This window comes from Dermacentor silvarum, chromosome 4, assembly GCF_013339745.2.
Source record: "Dermacentor silvarum isolate Dsil-2018 chromosome 4, BIME_Dsil_1.4, whole genome shotgun sequence".
Lineage (NCBI taxonomy): Eukaryota > Metazoa > Arthropoda > Arachnida > Ixodida > Ixodidae > Dermacentor > Dermacentor silvarum.
The window spans coordinates 35,823,878-35,844,647 of NC_051157.2; the positions used below are offsets into that span (position 1 = coordinate 35,823,878).

The window sequence follows — 20,770 nt, forward strand, 5'->3', positions numbered from 1 at the left end:
CACTTTATATTATGCATTTATTCACAGTCATATCAATTATTGTATTGAGTCCTGGGGCAGCACTTATAATATCCATCTATCACCTCTCCTAACCCTTAAAAAACAAGCTATTCGTATTATTTCTTTTGCACCTCGACAATCTCACTCACTCCCGTTCTTTCTTAACAATCGCGTACTACCTTTATCCCTATCCTATTACTATATCTTGGTCTATTGTTTTTCAAAGTTTTTCATCACTATCTCTACCTCGATATAATTCCATCATACGTATTCGTTAATTCTAACTGCACCCGTTTTTCTGTTAAGGGCAATCTACTTTTGCCTAAGGTACGCACTAACTATGGAAAACAAACTATTCTTTTTTCAGCTATGTCACTCTGGAACTCCCTGCCTATCGACTTAAAACAATGTAACTCTCTTTCCATATTTAAATCTGACTTAAAGGACTACCTATTTGAATCTAAAAATAACTGTTCTAATTAACTTGCTATTGCCTTTGAATGTATTCGTCGCTTTTTCAAATTTTTTGTGCTGACATGTTATACCATGGAATTATTCTCTTTTCTTTTTGGTTGTTATGTTGTGTCGGTTTTCTTTTGTATTTTTTGTACAGCTTTTATTTTTTTGTAACTTGATTTTTTAGTAAATGATTATGCATGATATTACTGTAATTATTTCGTCTTTCATGTGTTTGTTAATTTTTCACCTATGCAGTGTTAGTTTCGTTTCATTACTCGATATTTAATTCATCGTAAGGGGCCCCGCCTGCAGTTTTGCTTTGGGACCCCTTCCTGTATACTACTGTCTATGTACTAATTTACTTATCAATAAACATGAATTGAATTGAATTGAACGCCACTACACGCTGTACCTGTGCATGCAAAATGTTCCGCTATATTGCTCGCTCCCGCATGGACATCTACAGAGTTTCTTCAATATTTCCTACCAGCGCGGCATAGAAACTACCATCTATAGGTGATCAGGAAAGAAAGAAATAATGGCCAGTCTGACGATATCAAAACTCATATGTGCACAACCACTGACCATTACCTTATATTCGTTCTCTGTAAAACTGGCCGTATCTTGATTTTAAAAAAAACGAAAGGAATAGGGCTCGTATTCAGAAAAAGCGTTGCTCGTAAAAACAAAATTCAGCCAATCCTGATGCAGGAAATATAATTAGCTAAAGCGGTCGTCCATTGGCCGATACCAATTATGAACGAAAAGCTTTGCGAATTCGGTCCCTGGTGCACATAATGTGCTACTGTATGTGAAAGGGAACGTCGTATTTCCGTATGAAATCCTGCGATCTTTCTTTTTTCCAGCGCTGAAACAAGAAAGTCCCATAAGGGAGATTTATTCACCGAAAAATTGTGCAAGTTGTGCGTGCGTGCGTGCGTGCGTGCGTGCGTGCGCGTGTGTGTGTGTTTGTTTGTTACTTCCACTTCTTTTGCGGAAATTGCTGCTTTTAATAGCGCTCCCTCTTTAAGATTGGTGCAGAGTGTACACGCTTATATATTCACTTTCCGCGTTTCCGTTTGGATCACGAACCTCGCGCGGCTTCACATGATCTTTCATTCGGTTGGGCTCTCCCACTCCACGTTGGTGCATGTGGTTGTTCGTACACCAAATGCAGGGTTGCGCGCGATTCTCGCTCAGAAACGTGGTCGTCCTTCGCGATCCGCTAGCGTTGGTGGTCGCGTAGGAAGGCGAAGGTCACTCGGCTGGGGGACTCCCCAAGGATGCACTCCATAAGCGGCGCGCAGCGACCACCTCAGTGTAGTTCTCTACACTACTCGCTATGCGTTTGCGGTACGGCAAGTTTGCAAGTTTGATACCGTAATCCTTTTGGATGAACCTGTCAACGTATTGTAAGTGTTTGTGTACGAATATACTACAGAGTCTATGGGCTGTCCGCATGTAACACGCACTATGGCTGAAACAAATTAGGTAATCTTTTGTGGTGAATATCGAATATGAAGCACCGTCCCTTCCCGTTTCTTAAATCTACATTTTCTGAAACCCTGGTGTTGTATTCACAAAGCTTTGCGTTCGTAAATGCTGTTTGCATTGGCTGGCCGCCCGATTGGCTACCATCTGCTCTTACTCAACAGATTTAACCTAAGAAAGAGAGAGGCAAACAACTTTTATTGAGAACGGCAAGTGTAAGAGGAGTTTATCTCCCCTCCCTTAGACGGCTGCCAGAAGCCCTTGGGTCCTAGCGGCATCTTCGGCTTGCCTGATGACTTGTAGTTGGTGCTCGCTGTCTGAACTGAGCAGCGCGGTCTCCCACTGCTCCGCGTTCGTATATGTGTTGTTTGGCCCCTCCACTACGCTGGGGCAAGCCCAGATTATGTGTCTGAGGTCCGCCCGCTGATTGCAGTCTTTGCATTTATCCGAGTAGAGCTCTGGATAACAATGATTATAAGCGATCGGGTTTGAGAAGGTGTTTGTGTGCAGTAGGCGCCATGCTGTCGCCTGCTGTTTATTTAATGAAGAGTGTGGTGGAGGGTAATGCTGCCTCCCTAATCTGTAGTGTTTGGTGATTTCATTATAATTAGATTTAACGTAAGAACTTTTATTTTCTTGTGCGTACGTGGATATGCGGAGCTCAGAGAGGAGCGAACCCGCAACCTCGCGCTCAGCAGCAAAGCACAGTAACAATCGAACCACCGTGGCGGATACATCCTCGCGTTCAGTGCTAGGCCTTCTGTTGGGCGCAGCTTCCAGCATGACGCATAGAGAGAGGAAACAAAAATGCGTGTATACATATACACCTAGAGAAAGAGAGTGAGGGAGAGGAAATGCACACAAGGAGATTCATTCTCTCAGCTGGAGAGAGAGAGAGAGAGAGACGAGGTTGGCTGCGGCACATCACGGGTATACAAAGACGACGGCGCATCCGGATGCGAGAGAGCTATGCAGTCGGCAGAGCGCGTAGGCTCGCGGGGTCTCGCCGCCGCTGCTGCACCGGCGGCGTGTGGGCGCGGCGACGCAGCGCACGGGCCGGCCCGTCCAGCCGGCCGCGCCATTGAACTCCTAGCTCTCTTCGGAGTGCCGTACCCGGCCGGCCGGGTCACCAATTGCCTTCTTCTTCTTCTTCTTCTTCTACCCCGCGCGGCCATCATTGCCCACACGCCGCGCAATTGCCAACGTACGTGGCGAGACCGCAGGACCGCCGCCGCCGCGCTCGGCCGAGCTGCTGCTGCGCGTCCGAGACGCTATTTGAGACGCGGGCCGTCGCAATGAAAAAGACATTTGGTGGCCAGAGCGCGCGCGCGCCCGCTGACGACGACGCTTTAGGCTGGTTCCGCCTTTTCGTTTCGTCGTTACGCGGTCGCCTCTTCTTCCTCCATTGTTTAAGCGGACGAACCGCGGAGAGCTCGCGTGGCCCGTCTCCCCTTCCCTCCTCTTTCTGCGCACTACGGCAATGCCGCGGTCACGAACTCCTCTTCGCTGGTTATTGTCCACCAAAATAAGAAGAAAAGTTGAAGTGCGGAGGAGACGGACACGCCCGTCACTGCCCGGTTCTTTATGAGATGACCACAGGTTTCGAACCACCTACGAAGAAGATGCGCGGTGAAAGAAAAAAAAAAAGTCGAGAAAATGGGCTATCGTCGTCCGAGCTTTGTCTTCGCCTAATGCGTCCTGATGGAGTTTTAAGCTGCGTACATACAATATACCGTCTCGTCACTGCGCGCCCGTGTCCTGTGGTCCCAAGACGCGAGCTCGGAGTGCTGTGCCAGTCTTGTGGAGGCGCGAGCCAACCCCTTCTTGCCGTCTTATACGATCCTGCCGGTTAAGTATACGCAGAAGACCTTCGTCGTGCCAAACGAACGTATCGGCAAGGTGGAAAAGGAGGAGGGGTGTTGCTTGCTGCGGGCGGGCCTATAGCCTTGCAAAAGTTTACGGAAATTGCTCCACCTGAACGCCACCTATCAAACACGATACGACCTGAGACACTTCGCTGTACAACTAACAACACCATGCAGGTATCAAGAACAAGTTGACTCGGAGTCCAATACGTTTCGCTTTTTCCGAAATACGACGACCCCCACGGCTCACCATTCACCTCCCAACCCTGTATGCACGGAGGAGCTTTATTCCCACGAAAGCGTAATTTCTGTAGAATCATTGGCTACACGAATGCACGGAGTATGTTGTGCAACGTAAAATCTTGCACGATCGACAGCAATCGGTTTGCAATAATCTCGCCAGAACGGCTTACTTAAAATGTCATGCTTAAACTGTGGCGAAGGTTTACCCAAATATATACAAAAAGGGCTGTCACGCTTAAACTATCACGAATGTTTAAGGTGTACGCTCGAGGAGGAAGTTCAGCGCTTCATCCACCATCACACTCCCTATCAACGCTTTAGGAAGAAATTAAATATACGTACAATAATATATGCGCTGTTTTTTTTCTCTCTTTCTTCTTTTTTATCTTTTTAGCAAGGCAAGTATGGCGTCGCATTTATCAAAACAAGGCAGCAGAGGCCACCGCATCTCCTTTGTCGCCGCATTTCTTACACATTATTTCCTCATTTGCATAACCATAACTCACAGCGCGAAAGAAACTTCCAACAGACAGAATAAAACAATATACACCTCTGCAGAGCATTGAGCGCTGTGGACGTTTGTCACGCTGTGGCCTAGCTATTCTCGCATGCGTGTTTCTCTCGGTTAGTAATAGTACTCACGCAAAACCAACAAGCTCAATCTTCCACGCAGTTTAGTATACGGCGTTTTACGCCACCGGTATACAACACGCCATTTCGTGTCGCGAAGGTTGTCAGCCAACAACAACCATTAAAGCAACAAGCGAATGCTCAAATGTCGTCGCGTCATAACTTACTAGGGCAAAAAAAAAAAAGAAAAAAAAGAAAAGCACACAAGCATCCTCAAAACCTGTTGGCCACTCCCCAACTGTTTCGCATGTGTTTCATGCCTTTCTGGACGTTCAAGTAACGACGTCGCACGCATGCATACATACAGCCCTAATCAAATTTGTCCACAGCGCACGAACGGTGTGTTCCGGATTGCAATGCCGCCGCTGTTTACTATAGTGGCTGTGAGCTGCCGTATGGAAACAGCCTGTTCCTGTGCATGCCACGCAAAGAGGGTGGTGTTTCTTTTATCACGCAGGCTGCAAAGAGCTATATAGTACAGGGTGATCATTTTCAAGTTTCCCGAAGTTTAAAAAAAAATTTGCATGTGGCCGATATCATAATTCTTGTCCTTGAGCCGGATTATTCGAAGAGGCGGACGTTACTAGCAGGAGAAATCTAAACACATCTTCAACTAATTAAGAAAAATTACTAATTACCTTTTAAATTAATTATTTTAAGGCCCATACTGCAATGTACGAATTGTAGCCGGTGAGCTTGCAAAACGTATTCCCTTGAAATGAGTCCCCAGGATGACACCAGTTTCGAGGTACTATTTCCCAAAGTGGGGGGAGAAATGCATGGCCGTTTCAGTTACTTTTGTGCTTCAATGCATAACATAACAAAAAAAAAAAAAAAACGTTTCGTTGAAAAAGTGAGCGGAACAACAGTGCATTTTTACGGCGAGTTTGATGGCGCGTATCTCCAAACTGGCGTCATTTTTGAAATTCATTCCAATTAAATCCGCCTCGCAAACTCACTGGCCGCAATTCCTAAATTGCAGTATGTGCCGTCCAATAATTAATTAAGAAGTCAATTAGTGAATTTCGTTGTTTAGTTTAATATGTGTTTCGATTTCTCGTGCAAGTAATGTCCGCCTCTCCGAATAATCGAGTTTAAGGAATAAAGTTATGTTACCTGCAAAAGGCGAGCTTTAAATATTCCGGTAAACTTAAATATGATCACCCCCTATATTGTCCATACATTGAGCCACGCCGGCCGCCACGATGTAAATCTTCTTAGCGTCTGCTGGTGCCTGTACAGTGTTGTGTACATGATTCGTTTCCCCCAACTCCCACCTACTTTTTATAAATTAATTTCATCTGTCATCTGTCGTGAGTTCTTGCGAAAGTCAGGCTAGATGTTCAATTGAACCTCAATGCAAAGAACTGAAGGCAACAAAAGGTATGCAGAAAGACGAAGAAACTTCATTAAGCATTTTTGTAAGCGAAGTTATCAACTTTGCCTGTTATTACACCAACCCGGAGGCCGATATTTCAATTCGAAGTAAAGGCGTTCACACAACCACCACATGTTATTTCATCCTACAATTCGCCGACCATTATTTTTTTTTCTACTTTCTTATCCACGGCGTAAACGAAGACACCGAATTTCGTACGCCTGTTCTTTCTTTACAAAATATTATTTAAACAGTCTATAGAAATATTTGTATACTTTACTCAAAGTCTGTAGAGTGTCTACAGGACTCCAGCCTTACAGTTTTGGTCGCCTTTATTGCCGACATACTTTATTACAAACATTTTGTAAGTGTATGAGCAACACCTATAAACAGTAAACAGGCTTGTAAACTACTAATATGTCTATAGAAAGCATGTTTCAGTTTATGCGGTCAAAAGGGCCCGTCTACAAGAAGGTAAAACAGTCTATTTGAAGTCTGTAAGAATGTATAAATCCACTCTTACAGGTGCAAAACGGACCTTGTACTCGTGGGCATTTTCATTGTTCACACAAGTATAGATGAGTTTTAGCAGCATCTATCGATGATGGACGGCTTCGATAAACAATACATCTTACAGACGAAAAAAAAAAACCGCAGAATGCTCGCAATATAATAATCGCTCGTTTCTAGAGCGTTTCTGTATAGACACAAATCGCACCTCGGATACACGATACAAAAAAAAAAAAAAAAAACACTCAGCGAACTTCTTCACTCGGCTTTCAATTAACGGCGCAATTAGGAAACACGCGAGGCCTCGCTTCCGCGCGTCGTATATACACCATATATAATATACGCCGAGCGCGCCTCGCTCGGAGCAAGGCATCCAAGATGATGACTTCAGCCACAACATCGCGACGCCTTCGCACGCTGCTCGCCACAGGATTGGGGTGGGTGGGGAGCAACTTAAGCGCACGCGTACTATATAAAGTGACGCTCACTCGCGTGGCTGACGGCTCTGCGGCGGCGGCCGAGTGACGTGAATACTAATTTTTTCGAGTTAATCGGCGAGAGGCTTTTGGCGTTAGCCCGAACGCCGCCGCAAGCCGACGCGCGGAACCATTTTTCAAGGAGGGCGGACGGGACGGGTCCTCTCGTCCTCTCGGAGCGACGCGAGCTTCTCAGGAAACAGCGCCGCCTCTCCCCGAGTCCTCCGGCTCTCTCCAAGGAAGCTTCGAACGCGCCCGTTGCCGTCGCAGCTAGAACCAGAGGCCGAGCCCGATCAATCACCGCAGGGAAAGGAACAGACCAACAACGCAACCGACAACAAGAAAACAGCGTTGGTCTCACCGCTATGTAAGCCTGCCGTGCTCATATTCCGCTGCGAGCAATTAGCCAGAGTGCATTATGCCGTATGTGGGAGCGGCGGCGACGCCGGCGCGGCTCTATCAAAAACTGAAGCCGCTCGCGGCATTAGCGTCTCCTCCCGCGTGAGGCAACGAAAGATAGGCGCTGTGTAAAGCAGTCATCGCGTTCTGCCGGGACGGCCTCGCGAAGCTCGCTAAAAGGGCCGCTTTATGGCCGCCTGCAGGCTTAAAGCCTCCCCGGGAGCACTTTATGTACTACCCCAAAAAACGAGATTTTTTTTTTCCTTACCGACCCTGTTTGTCTCTCCCTCTGTCTTTCCTCTTATGATGGAAGATTGCAAAGTTCCGGACAGCACTTCTATTTCGTCCGTTTTTGAGACAAGTTAGGAGAGTCGTTCGGAGTTGTTGCGTCATAATGAGGATGACGGTGGGTCTTTCAGGATTCCCGGTGCCGCGTATTGCTGAAACATCGCCACTGGTCAGCGTGATGGTTTAGTTCCGGACGCCGGGTAAGATTCGCGAGAACGTCGGCGATATATCTCGATTGCATCGAGTTAATAGTATCTCGTGGACCAAAAAAAAATTAAACAAATAAAACTAAACAAGGACACGAAGAAGTGTAGTGCGAGGGAAGGCCGGAACTCGGAATAGAGCTGCTCTGGTGGTCCATTTGCCGAAAGTGAGCTTTAAAACATTTCTTGCGAACAGAACTTGTTTTTCGTAAAACTTGTACGGTCGTAATATCGTACAGCGAAGCCGAGTTCGTAAACCTTACGAAACATTCTCGAGAGTTCACAGGCTCGCGTGAAGAAATAACAGATGACAGCAACGTTGAAAAAGAAAAGAAGAACGAAAGATAAGGAAAGAAAGAAAAGCTCGCCCTATAGATACGTAAAACGGCGAGAGATCTGTGATATTATATATATATATATATATATATATATATATATATATATACTTTGAAAGTGCGGGCCCGCAAGTTATGAATTTGCAAACTGGAAACGACGAACGCTGTCGGCAATTTTGGGTGAGAATCTCTGACGTCTTACCTCGCGCAAACTGCTTTTCAACTCCAGAATATCCACGCAAGACATCTACAGTTCCAGCACACATCGCGTTTAAGTCGAGTTGGGGAGGAAGTTTACGAGTCGAAGGCAAGTTCCTGTGCAGGCGTGTCGTTTGGTCGAGCGAGTAAAGTTGGACGCAAAATGAACGAGAAGAAAAGACGCTCGTCGCTGGTCCTGTACCTATACTATATAGCGAAGCAGCCGCGGATGTCCCTGTCACACACGTGTCGAGCTCGAAGCCTGGCCTGCGGGTCCGTTCAGCCATCTCGTCACTAACGCAGCTCCGCCGGCGGCGGCGGCGCTCTTTCTCAGTTTAAAATGGAAATTGACAATATCTATGCGGATTCGTCGTGTGACACCTCCAAATTTGTCCCCCATGTCCCCTCTTCTCTCAGCGCCTATCGGTAAAATACTAAGTGACGGCATTCCCGGCGTGCAGTTGCACGAAATAGCTATATAGCTAGCTATGTACTATAGTCCAACAGCAGCGAGTGAATCTCGAACGACAAAAGGAGAGAGAGAAAAAAGAAATGTAACGCAGCGCCAGACGCGCCGTATATTTCGATGCTCGAATTTCAGTCGCTAACGCCGTTCTCAATGCAAACAGAGATAACAGCGCGGCCTAGTTTTTTTTTTTCATTCTATTGGCGAGTAAGCATTTCTCTTTTATCGTCGTTTTCTTATCTTGTATGTAGCAGCACGTCACTTCTGCACGTCGCAACGTCACGCTTTAATATTAAACGTCACTCAGGACTCGCGCGTTTGAATCGGTAGATTGGGCAGGTAGCGAGTACGCAAAGTAAAGCGCGCACTTCGCATTACCGTACATGCTACTCGATGCCTTCGTTTCTCGTGATTCGGGAAAAAAATGCCACCTGTCCAAGTACTGACCGTTTCGGTGCCAGCACACTTATTAGCCGTACGACACTTCAAACGGCAAATGTTCCGTCTACTTATGAACTGAAAAAAAAAAAGAAACATCGTTATCGTTATTAAGTACCACTGTTCGCGAAACTCGTTCCTCATTCAACGGTAGTCTGTCAACATTAGTAGGGCAACGTGACACGTCACATCACTTCTTTGCTCTCATGCCATGCTTTGCAAGAAATATTTCGTGTGCCTACGGCCTTGTCGTTATACGTATACATATACTAATCAGCTTCGTGATGCTTTTTTTTTGTTTACATTATTTCTTCTGTGCCATACGTATATTAAGGCTGTACGAAACTGGATCATTTCGAATAATGATTCGAGTGTATTTCTATTCACTTCAGTGCTCGAAATTAACAGTTCATGCAGGAGTGTGCTGAACTGTGTTGGTTAGTGCATGTTAAAGGGAATCGAACGGCGCAAAAGACGGGATGTGTATACTGAAGACGACAAAAGCATATCGCTGTACCTGTAACCTATACACACTTGAAACTCTAGCGCCGTGTCTCTCGTCTACACTACATGTCCTCCTGCCTTTGGCGCTGTTTGATTTCGTTCGAAAGGTTAATATTCGAAACATCGAATATTTATTAAATAGATTTAAAATAATGAGCACCGGCGTGCGAGCACTCGAAAGAGGAAAAGCCTAAGAGTGAGAGGTAATTTTTTTTCTGCTTCCTATCATTGTACGCATAGCACAATCTTTTGTACCACTGTGGGCAAAGTATTGATATTGGAGCGATGTCCCTGCTTAATGCTCTTGCTACACTGAAGCTCATGTGCTACCAATTTGATGTTATCATCGTATGGTTAGGGGACTGGTTTATCTATCGCATTCTATCTCTAATATTTCTGTTGTCCATGCTCTCGGTGGTGCTCTGAGACGTTCTCTTCCCTCGTGAAGGTGCTTTTTTTCTTAAAAGTGTTGTTTAATTTGAATGGATGACTCATGTCTAGGAGATGGCAACAAAGCAGTACTTAGTGTACCACGTATACGTCTAGTGGCTATTAAATATACACGCTTATTTCAATGCATAGCGCTCGGATACTCTTCTGTCGGTTGAAATTTATGAGTTTCGCGTAAAAGTTTGGGGAACTCTCGAGCACTGAATACGAAGAAGTCTTGCTATTCGAAAACTTTTCAAGAGCTATAAAGTATTCGATTCGGTGTTTAAGTTTACTATTCGCACACTCCTACTATATATCGTTTAGAGCAGACACTTTGCAATATAGGCATTTCTGGAAGACAATGCTAAGCAGACGCGATGAAAGGCTAACAAGAACAAATAATAATAATAATAATAATAATAATAATAATAATAATAATAATAATAATAATAATAATAATAATAATAATAATAATAATAATAATAATAATAATGTTTTGATCACTGTACTGAAGAAAGTCGGGAAGCCACACGTGTAACTCTGTGTGTGCCTAATGTTGCTCCAGTAACTAAACTAGGATCACAGAATTAAGCTTAAAACTGCGCTCGCGCCACTACGATGCGACCAACTTTCTTCCTTTTACTATAACTTGAAAAGAAAGAAAGAAAAATAGGTTACCTGGATAACTGACCGATTAACATCCCCGTTAGCGGAAGTTAATGCGTTAATCGCGATCAGATTAATTTTCATCGTTTTAATAGGTCGCGCTCAGTCGGGGCGTCAGGGGCCAAGCGTGCTCAGATAAAATCAACCTCTCTATGTTTGATTAATCAGTTCTGCGGTCTTCGCTCAGCGCGTGTCGTCCACCCATTCTAGGGGAAGAAAGCAGCGATTAAACTGGCCTGCCGGGTAGCGTTCAAACGTATACAACAACGCGCAGCCCCCAAGCCTCAGCTTAACCGTGCTCGTTAATTTTCTCTCAAGTATCGTAAACTAGCTGTGGGATATTTGTACCCGGTCATTTTAAACTTGTTCGTCATTCTCGCCTCACCGCGGCTCAGCTCCGGAAAGTTTACATCGAAACTAGAGAACCGTGACTATCGTGACACAAGCCCGTTAACAGGAAATGTCAGCCTTATTAAAAAAAAAATTAAGAGGGCGAGAAAGTGTGAGCCTTTCTCTTACCCCCTTTTTTTCTTGTTTAATCGAGCACTCGAATAGTGCAGTTATGTTAACTCAGTGCGTCCTTATCATAGTGTCCTGTGTACGGCAAGGACAAAAGCTGCTAGGCTTCAGAATATTTGCTATTGTTGTAGTCAGTGTTGTTGCCTAACGCTGGATAAATTGAAAGTCGGGCTACATTACAGCCGGCTATACCGAGACACAGTTACGAAATCTAGAATACTCCTTTCCCCATTTAACAGACAAACACATACCAGAGACCCGTTAAATACATATGCTAAGTCTGCGAATTGGTAGTGGCGCCAACGTTGACACAATGTTCTGCCTACATAATTGTAATGCAAGCCCACTCTGGACCTACATTGGTCATGTTTCGTACGCTATCAGAGATAGCATTACGAGTGACCGACGAGAAAGGGCGTTTCGTAAAACCCCACTTCTACCACTGCAGCCTCGGCTTCAACCTTTACGCGGTCTACTTCGAGAGACTCTCTAATGCAGAATGTGTAGTTCTGTTTTAGATGTCATGCTCGTAGATTAACAGAAGTTATTAACTAATTGATTAAAGGCTCCTCATTACTCGGTTTGAAATTCATAACCGAAGCGCCGGCCGTTACTCTGAAAACAGAGGATCACGCAAGACCACGACGTGTCTCGCAACGGGCCGATGTAACCAAAACCAAAATTAATCGTACAAATAAATAAAGTAGCAAATAAGAAAGAGAACTAATATGGACACATTCTCCCAGGCTTGCTGTATAATCCGAGTGTTGCAAGAACGAACAGCTCAAGCACACAATAGTGAAAAAACATAATCACTTCAGAAGCGTGCTCAATGCAGGCGGCGTGGTGATATTAGCGCTACAACCGCGCCGGGGACTGACGCAATGCAGTTTTGCCTATGTATTAATAGGCTACCAGCGGATTCATTTTCATTACGGGTTTCAACAGGGAATTAGATTCCGATAAGTAAGCGAAAAAGATAAGAAAATCGTTTCATCTCGTTATGCTGACGCGCGCTCGAGCAAGAAATGAAGTGCGCTCATCTTCTAATCTGCTGCCGCGCAGGGCCCTTGACGATATAGGGACCGCCTGAAAAAAAATCTAATAAATGAAACAAAGAAATACAAAACGAAGGATTCCTTGCTTTGTATCGTTCCATATATCCAACATAATATAAGCGACTTGTTCAAAGCGGCTGGGTCGCCCTATTAGCTGTTACGCAACCAGCGGTATTACTTGGCAATATAGCTGATGAAAAGCGACCTAATCATGTCCGAAAGACAGAGTGACCGCAAAAGCGACAACATCTGCGATGATTTTCCGAATTAACATTTCAACACGCCAGCGACGCATGCATGGTACAGCTAAGCGTCTGCTTGAGATCCCAGAATTCTCGATTTATGACGAAAAAAGTGAAATCAAAGTGGCGCCCACGCAACTCGTTGCACCGATCAGAAAGTACATACCTCCTTCCCCCGATTTCTTGCTGTTTCTAAAGCACTCGTAATGCGCATTTAGTCCTAAAGCCTCCATTCTTTTGCCGTAAAACTCCCACCTCCCCTCCCCAAGCGCAGTGGAGCAGCTCCATGCATTGTGTTTCCACACATCTCGCTTCTTAAGAATTATCTTCCTTTCCTTCTTTTTACAAATGAAGGAATAGGGAAACTATCATTAACATTTCGTGAGTAAGGCTTGTCTTGCGCACGCAGTAACATCGCGAAGTGAAGATGTTGGCTACCATTATAGTTGTTATTTATTTATTCCCCTCTCTGTACTTCGCGACACGGAACGCAAATAAGAGGGAACTCTTAGGCAGCTAAAAGACCCGAGTCAGACATGCACGCTCAAGTTCATGTACATCTGCTATGTAATCACAACCAGCGGATGCTTTACGGCTATATGTGTAGCGCGAAATGAATTGCGCAGTTTCGGTGTGACGAACGCTTATTACGATATGTAGCCAGCCGAATGACATGTATACGAAACTACTACGAAAGGGTAAAGAAAGGTCACGCTGCGTATAATGTTTTTGGTAAACGCTGAAACTTAGAGCGTAATCGCGCTATTTCTACTTTAATAGAAAGCTACTGTGTCTTGTAGAATCATTATTGACGTTCGGAGCTTTCTCGTCTGAGTGCGAGCTATACGTGAGAAAAGAACGGGACAGTTTTTTTTTTCTGTTCAGACGTATACAGTTAAATGAAGAGAAAGAAGAGAAGGCAGAAACGTTTGTGTTTTGTGATCTTCTCAGGGACATTTGTTTGTATGAGCTTTATAACTTATGCCACTGCTGTTGTTGTACATCTCTCTTATCTTCCCTTGCAATGTTTGCATCGTTTCGTGCGCATTTGTCCAAATCAGGTTAGTAGCCCGCTCCGCCTTCTGGAGCCAACAAATGCTTAATTAAACATATATACACTACGCGAACATATACACAGATAATAAAAAAGAAAGCTAGGCCAAGGCGATATGTCCCTTTTCTGAATATCTCCCTGTGTTCTTCTGTATACATATATTCAAATGTCGCTTTTGTCAATCAATGTAGACACGTTATGAGCCATTAAGATATATATATATATATATATATATATATATATATATATATATATATATATATATATATATATACATACTATCGATCATGGACGAAAACACATAGACGAACAACGTTATAGGAACACACGGGTTGTATACAGCCCTCTCTGAAGTTTTGCATGCCATTTAGAGCTGAACCAGACACTCTTGAGTCCTAGTCCTGCAGTGGCACTGTCATTGTGGATGACTAAGTGCTGGCGGGTCATTCTGCATAACTTTTCGAACGCCAAAACTATGACACGGTTCAGCATTGTCGCAGGCTGCTCGCTCAATAAATGGCCTACAAACTTTTGACAGGAACTGCATGGTGTTTATATACAGAATCGCATATGCGCGCGTCTTAAAGCCTTTCAAGAACGAAACTAAGTGCTTCCCGATTTAGCGCGACATTCAGCACTGATATGCGGTTATCCTTTAAATCGTTGGGACAGTCACTGCCACCTTCGGAGAGACACACCCCTCGTACTGATGGCGCCTGTGGGACTGGATGACTTGCGATATTTTTTCTTTAATAGGGATCTTTCTCTTTAATTAGCATCAACAGCCGCCTGCGGTTTCGCGATATATACAGCCTGCGCCAAATCCCACTGGACCGCCAAACAGATTCGCCAGACCCGTTCCAGCCACAGTCTCAAAGTGCCCTCAGTGTTCGATGAGTCGGGCATCAGCTGGTTCAATCGTATACGAACGAGAAAACTGGCAGCGCAGCCAAATGGCCGCCACGGTCCACGGCCAACGCACCTTGTTCTTCTTCCCTTGGGACGAGACAGGGGACGTTCGGTCGAAGCTCTCGCACAAACTATTGTATACATTCGCTTTCGCTCGCTCTACAGAATAATAAAAGTAATCAGATTAAGCATGCAGCGCGTAGCCCGTCGTGTAGCTGCCGCTCTAGTTTGGCTCGCTCCTGGCCAATTACAGAAGTCGCTCTTGCATAACGCCTCGGGCGGCAAAGAGCCCCGCGAAATCCGGCGTCGTTCTGTGAATAGGTTTGCTGAACCGAAGAAGCCCGGGGGACGCGGACTTTTCGAGTTTAATTAAGACTTGCTCCTGCTGTTCCGCCGGTGGAGCGCGCTTGAAGTACACTCGCCAGCGGCAAGAAAGCTTCGCGCTCGAGCTGTTGCGAAAGGTAGCGATATCTGCGGGTGTGACACCGGCTCCTGGGGTTCTTTGTCCGCCCAAGCGAACATTCCGTTTGATTACAAAGCTACCGAGCTGTTCTTTGCACCCAGCTGCGGGTGCAAACGAACGCTTGGGCTGCATTCCTCTGCCTTTTCGGTATCTCGGTAAAACAGCTGTCGCACCACCGCACGTGCGTGTTATATGTCTTGCGCTTTCATCGATAGCTGCAGCACATTGGGTGAATCAAGACTGACCGATATCCGTCATTTCGGCGTAGTGTACCATCTTAAAGGGACACTAAAGCAAAACAATAAATCGACTTAGACTGATAAAGTCTTCTTCGAAAACTCTGCTGTCGTTAATTACACTGCAATAGGGCAATTATTAGAAGAGAAAATGAAGCTCAAAGTTATTATTATTTTTTTTTTATTTCGCAGGCAAACCCTAAGGTCAGCACTTCAGTGTGACGTCACGACTTCTAAAGTAATTTCTCGTATTTGGGCCACGTTGGCTCAGTAAAAGTTCGCGAAACTTGCCATATTCATTCTTGGGCTCCTTTAGAACGCAATGTAGTCAATCTTTACCGCTAAAGAATTAACTGGGTCCTAGAAGACGCTGCCAAAATCCATGACGTCACGGTGACCTGGTGCGGGAACTTCAAGGTGGCGTCGCCACTTGCCTTCTGTGTTTTTCGTTTCTTTCTGGCTTACCATGCGTCTTCTCGCGGTATAAGTGATGTTTTCGGTATCGTGAAAGGGTAATCTATTGATACAAAAGAAATCATTTTTCCCTTCAGTGTCCCTTTAAGGAACGGCGGTTGCGCGACATCAATCTATTATAATCATAATTTGAGACTCATAAGTTGCGATCACAAGGGCAATGAACTAGGACGGGCTTAGTGTCTGTGCTGAGTGATTCTGCTATCACACACTACAACACCCAAATGAGTAGTAGAAAAGTTTGTGAAGTTCTTTACGCAGTTCTGCAAGCGTTAAGAACTTAGCTAATTAACTTCACGAACTTTCTCCCCGGCAAATAAAATTGCGACGCCGCTTTCGCTGTGAAGAAAATTTGATGCAATAGGTCATCCAGGGATCCTCCTCAAGCGGAAATTGAAGGCGAGTTGAATTTCCTGCAGTTCCTGGGGCGAAAACGGTGGATCGGGTGACGTGCAACGTGACACCTTAGGCATTGAGTAGACCTTGAGGCTTCATTTCTAATTTCCTAAGTCCATTACTGAAAGTTTCCCTTTTCAGAGACCAGCGACGGAACTAGTCGCACAACGAAGTTCTAAGGCCGTAGGTGCTACTTTGAGCGTTTGACAGCTGGGCGTGATTTCTCCTGTTAACCACATAAGACCTGGTGATGAAAGACGCCTTCCGCGTTTTGAAAAAAAAAAAAAAAAAAGCGCACTGCAGCACACGTTGAAGGGTTTAAAAAAAATTGCTCTTCCGCCGTTATTGTGGTATACCGCTGTGTTCGGAGAGCTGACCTAACAGCTAGGACACCTTATAGCTTCCAGCTACTTTGTTTATTTATAAACTTACGGAGTCAAGTTGAATTGTCAAGGCCACGTTTGTGATTACATGGTCAAGGGACAATCTTTCCGGCTAATTTGCTTTATTTAAATAAAGTTACGGCTCTACGTTGAAGTGTCCACATGAATTTCTTGACTGTATTGTTCCTTGGTTGTGATGAACTCATGTTCCATAACGCTAAAAGTTCGTCTTGAAATTCCTTAACTGTTATCGTTGACATCCAGAAATAGAAGTAAAGCGACAAGAAGGAGATTAAAAAGAAAAGGAAAAGCATTTAGCGCAGCATCTTTTGCCGGCACTCACCGGAAGATGCGGAGACGACCAGAAGAGAAGAAGCCGGCGGCGTCCGGGACACTTCGGAAAGCGTCGTAGTACGTCCGGAAATGCAGGGAAGATAATCCGAGGAACGGTGGCCGCTGCAGAAAGAGCCGGCGACAGGAAGAGCAGCGCGGCCCGTGGGAAAAAAGAAACCGACGCACGGCGTCGTCGACAAGACCCGCGATCCCGGCACCGGACGGAAACACAACGCCGTCCCGTTGCCAACAGCCCCCCACCACCTCAGAGTAAGGGTCGGGGATCCTTCTCCTGCGTTCGAAACAGCGGAAACCACTGGCAGCGGAGGTCACTGGCGGCGCGCAGGACAAGCCAACAACATCCGTGCTGGTGAATCAAGAAAACACTGATCACGCGCGCGCGCGCGGCGCGATCGGGCCGTTACGACGACCGACCCAGTGACGACGGAAGCGAACGACGGCACCAACTACTCGATGCGGGCCGCTTCGGTTGCGGACCACATCCACAGAGCTGCGCTGACCGGGGCGCACTGAGGCCGGCTTCCATTGAGGAGTCGCTCGGCGCATGCGCGTAGAGAGGAGGTTTCGAAAAAGAGGAGAAGGAGAGGCCGAGAGGGAGGGTACCAGCTGCGCACATCCCCCCCTCCCCCCAAAAAAAAACAGAGCGCGCGCGCGCGCGTTCGCGCGCGTGGCGCACAGTTCCTCCTCTCCCGCGCACGTCTTCGTCGGCGCGGCGGCACTTTTGTCCTGCGCCCGGATCGCCTGCACCGTTTTTTTTTTTTTTTTTTTTTTTTGTCTCCCGCATTTCGTTTTCCTTCTTCTTTATCACTTCTTTCGACGCTCGGGATCCGCTAAATCTCTTCCCCGCAGCTCCTCCCTCCGGTGCCTTCCTCCTTACTTTTGTTGTTTCCCCTCTCTGCCGTCGTCCGCTTTCTTCCCCCGACGTTGTTCTACGTTCTCTCCCCCCCCCTCTCCAATCCCCTTCGCTCTTTCTATCGTTCTTTCACTCTTCGCGGTGGATGACGTCCCCCCGCCGCCAACCGTCCCGAGTGTGAAGCCCCCTGTTGCCCCGAGGACGAACGTTGAAACGCCCGTGGCGCAGCTAGACGAGACCTGTTGTTGAATGGCGTGCGGAGTTTACTTTTTCTTATCTCTGGTTCGTCTATATAGGAAAGTTTGCTGCTCGCGTGAACAGCGAGGCGAGAAATTAAAAAGTAAAGCCGGCAAGTGCCGTATAATTAAGTCCGTGGATCTGCATTTATATTTAAACATACGCGCCAACGCAGAAAAGCACACGCACAGACGTTCGAAACTTTCAGCGCATCAAAAACGTGGACGCTGCTGAATAATTCACGAGTAGCTACATCGAGGAAGATAATTCCTCGAGCGGAATACGACTAATCAAAGAACTTTCTTTAGAGATAGAGAGAAAGGGCAAGGGGCACACAGGTTTGCCAGAAACGTCCGGTTTGCTACCCTACACGCGATGAAAGGGAACGAGGTGAGTGGACAGCCTCAAATTGCGCACACAAATCAGAGGTGGAACGCTTCATTGTCACAGCCTACACGGCAGGCTCGTAGACTTTAGTAAACAGACTGGCGTACTAGCAGCTCTATATACGTATAGCTCGGACATCCGTCATTGCTACTGTCCTAGTATATTTTGCTAGCACAGCTGTCGCTGTGATAGATGGGAAAAGGTATTAAAAAGGAGACAATGTAAATATCGGCACGACGAACTGTACTTCACTACGCTATCCTTGTACGCTCTGTACAATGGGAGTAATTTGTCTGTACTTACTGTGTATAGAGCTGTACACACGGCGAATGTTCAGTACATGGCGCTTTGCTTGCTCATTACCACACACCCATGCGAGGTCCGTTTGACAATGACTAGAAGGTTCAATAAAAATCAGTATACGGGCTCAATTAATCAATTAAAGCAACTGCAATGCATGGTGCGAAACCGAAGGAGTGGGTCATGTGGCGTCCTATCTTTTTTCTTTCTTTTTTTTCTCCCACCACTGTGACGGTCACTATCCTTCAAATCGGCATCTTCAATCCGAGCTTTATCACATAGCGTCGACGACACTATGTGATATCCCTCCTCGTGATATCGCTGCGGTGACGTCTCACGCTATGCACCCGTTTGATTTGATGTTTTCATTTTGACACAGCTTGTGAGAGAACAGAAGAGAACATCCCGAGTTTAGATTGAGGAAGCCGAGAGTTCGCGTATAGGCGAAGAAATGAAGATCCGGAGGCTCATGAACGTGACCGGTTGAATGCATCGCGATGCTACGCAGAACATCGCGAAGAAATCCTGAGCGCCAGGAAACCGAGGAGACTGGAAGATCCTGGGTCGCGGGTGCTCAGGAACTTTCGCAACATGCAACGACGCGGTTTCCCACTACTTTAGGCTTTCCCCAGCTTCGCTGGTCTCTGGTGTTTGCGATAGCAGAGCCACACATAAAATTTTACATGAAAATAATACGTAGAGGTCTACAAAGCTCTAGGCTAACCGGTACTTAATATTCAGGCAAAGAAGCACTCGTATCCAATAAAAACATTCACTCTGGTAGCTGCTCTTGCGCTACATACATACTACGCAGGTACGATGCAGTTTAACAGACAAATGAGCTCGTAGACCTCGGAGTTCCGACGTGAACATGTCTGTCACACATCCGACTTTGTCAGAGAATATGTAGTCCCAACCAGAGGTGGATAAATGCCTTTATTTCTTTTCCTCCCTCAACCCCACGACGCACGTACCCTCCTCACCTCAACATCACGCTGAAAAATTTGGCCGTGCTCCCTCCCCCACGTCCTCACCTATAAAAATAACTAAGAAAAGAGTATGCACGAGAGTCGTTAATACGCAAGAAATTTCCTTATTTCTTGTTCATCACGATCTCTCGTAAGAACCAAATAAGTATGACACTCGACCTTGGCCGTGCTGGATTTATTTCGCCTAAAGGTAAAGTGTGGAAAAATAATTTTTAAATAACGTGCACACGCTTTTGTTTCTGTGGCGCATGTGTATTTTGGCTGTTCGGAATAGGTCACAGTGCTTTCTTTCTAGCATTGTACTAAATGAAGGCTTTCCCTCTAAACAAAATTTTACGTATTCTACAGTGTCGTAATGCTAATGTCATTTTACAGTATCCTTTCTAGAATGTATCAAAAGAGCACTGCGTTTTCGCAATCTCCAAAACAATGGTCCATATTTTCAAATTTATGACACGGGAAGACAGTTGGTTGCCTCTATCCTCCATAACAGCCTCTATCATAACATAACATAACAACCTCTATCCTCTAACCAAGCTTTCACAGGAAGGGCTGCTGAATGCAATTTAAGGTAGAAGGTTTTTACACCATGAGGAACGCACATTCGGTTTATACGTCTTAGCACATCTTGATTCATCCTCATCATCATCAGCAGCCTATTTTTATGTCCACTGCAGGACGAAGGCCTCTCGCTGCGACCTCCAATTACCCCTGTCTTGCTCTAGCTGATTCCAAATTCCACCTGCAAATTTCCTAATTTCATCACTCCACCTAGTTTTCTGCCGTCCTCGACTGCGCTTCCCTTCTTCTCTTGGCACCAATTCTGTAACTCTAATTGTCCACCGGTTATCCATCCTACGCATTACATGGCCTGCCCAGCTCCATTCATTTCTCTTAATGTCAACTAGAATATCCGTTGTGCCCGTTTGCTCTCT

The 20,770-nt window shown here is 45.7% G+C and overlaps 1 protein-coding gene across 1 annotated transcript in view; it reads right to left on the bottom strand.

Annotated features, from left to right (window-relative positions):
- LOC119449778 (uncharacterized) overlaps positions 1-17,568 on the bottom strand; it is a 221,539-nt gene extending 203,971 nt beyond the window's left edge. Inside the window, exon 1 of the mRNA XM_049665169.1 lies at positions 17,059-17,568. The gene's annotated coding sequence lies outside the window, so the exon portion shown is untranslated. The remainder of the gene's footprint in view (positions 1-17,058) is intronic.
- Between the last annotated feature and the right edge of the window lie 3,202 nt (positions 17,569-20,770).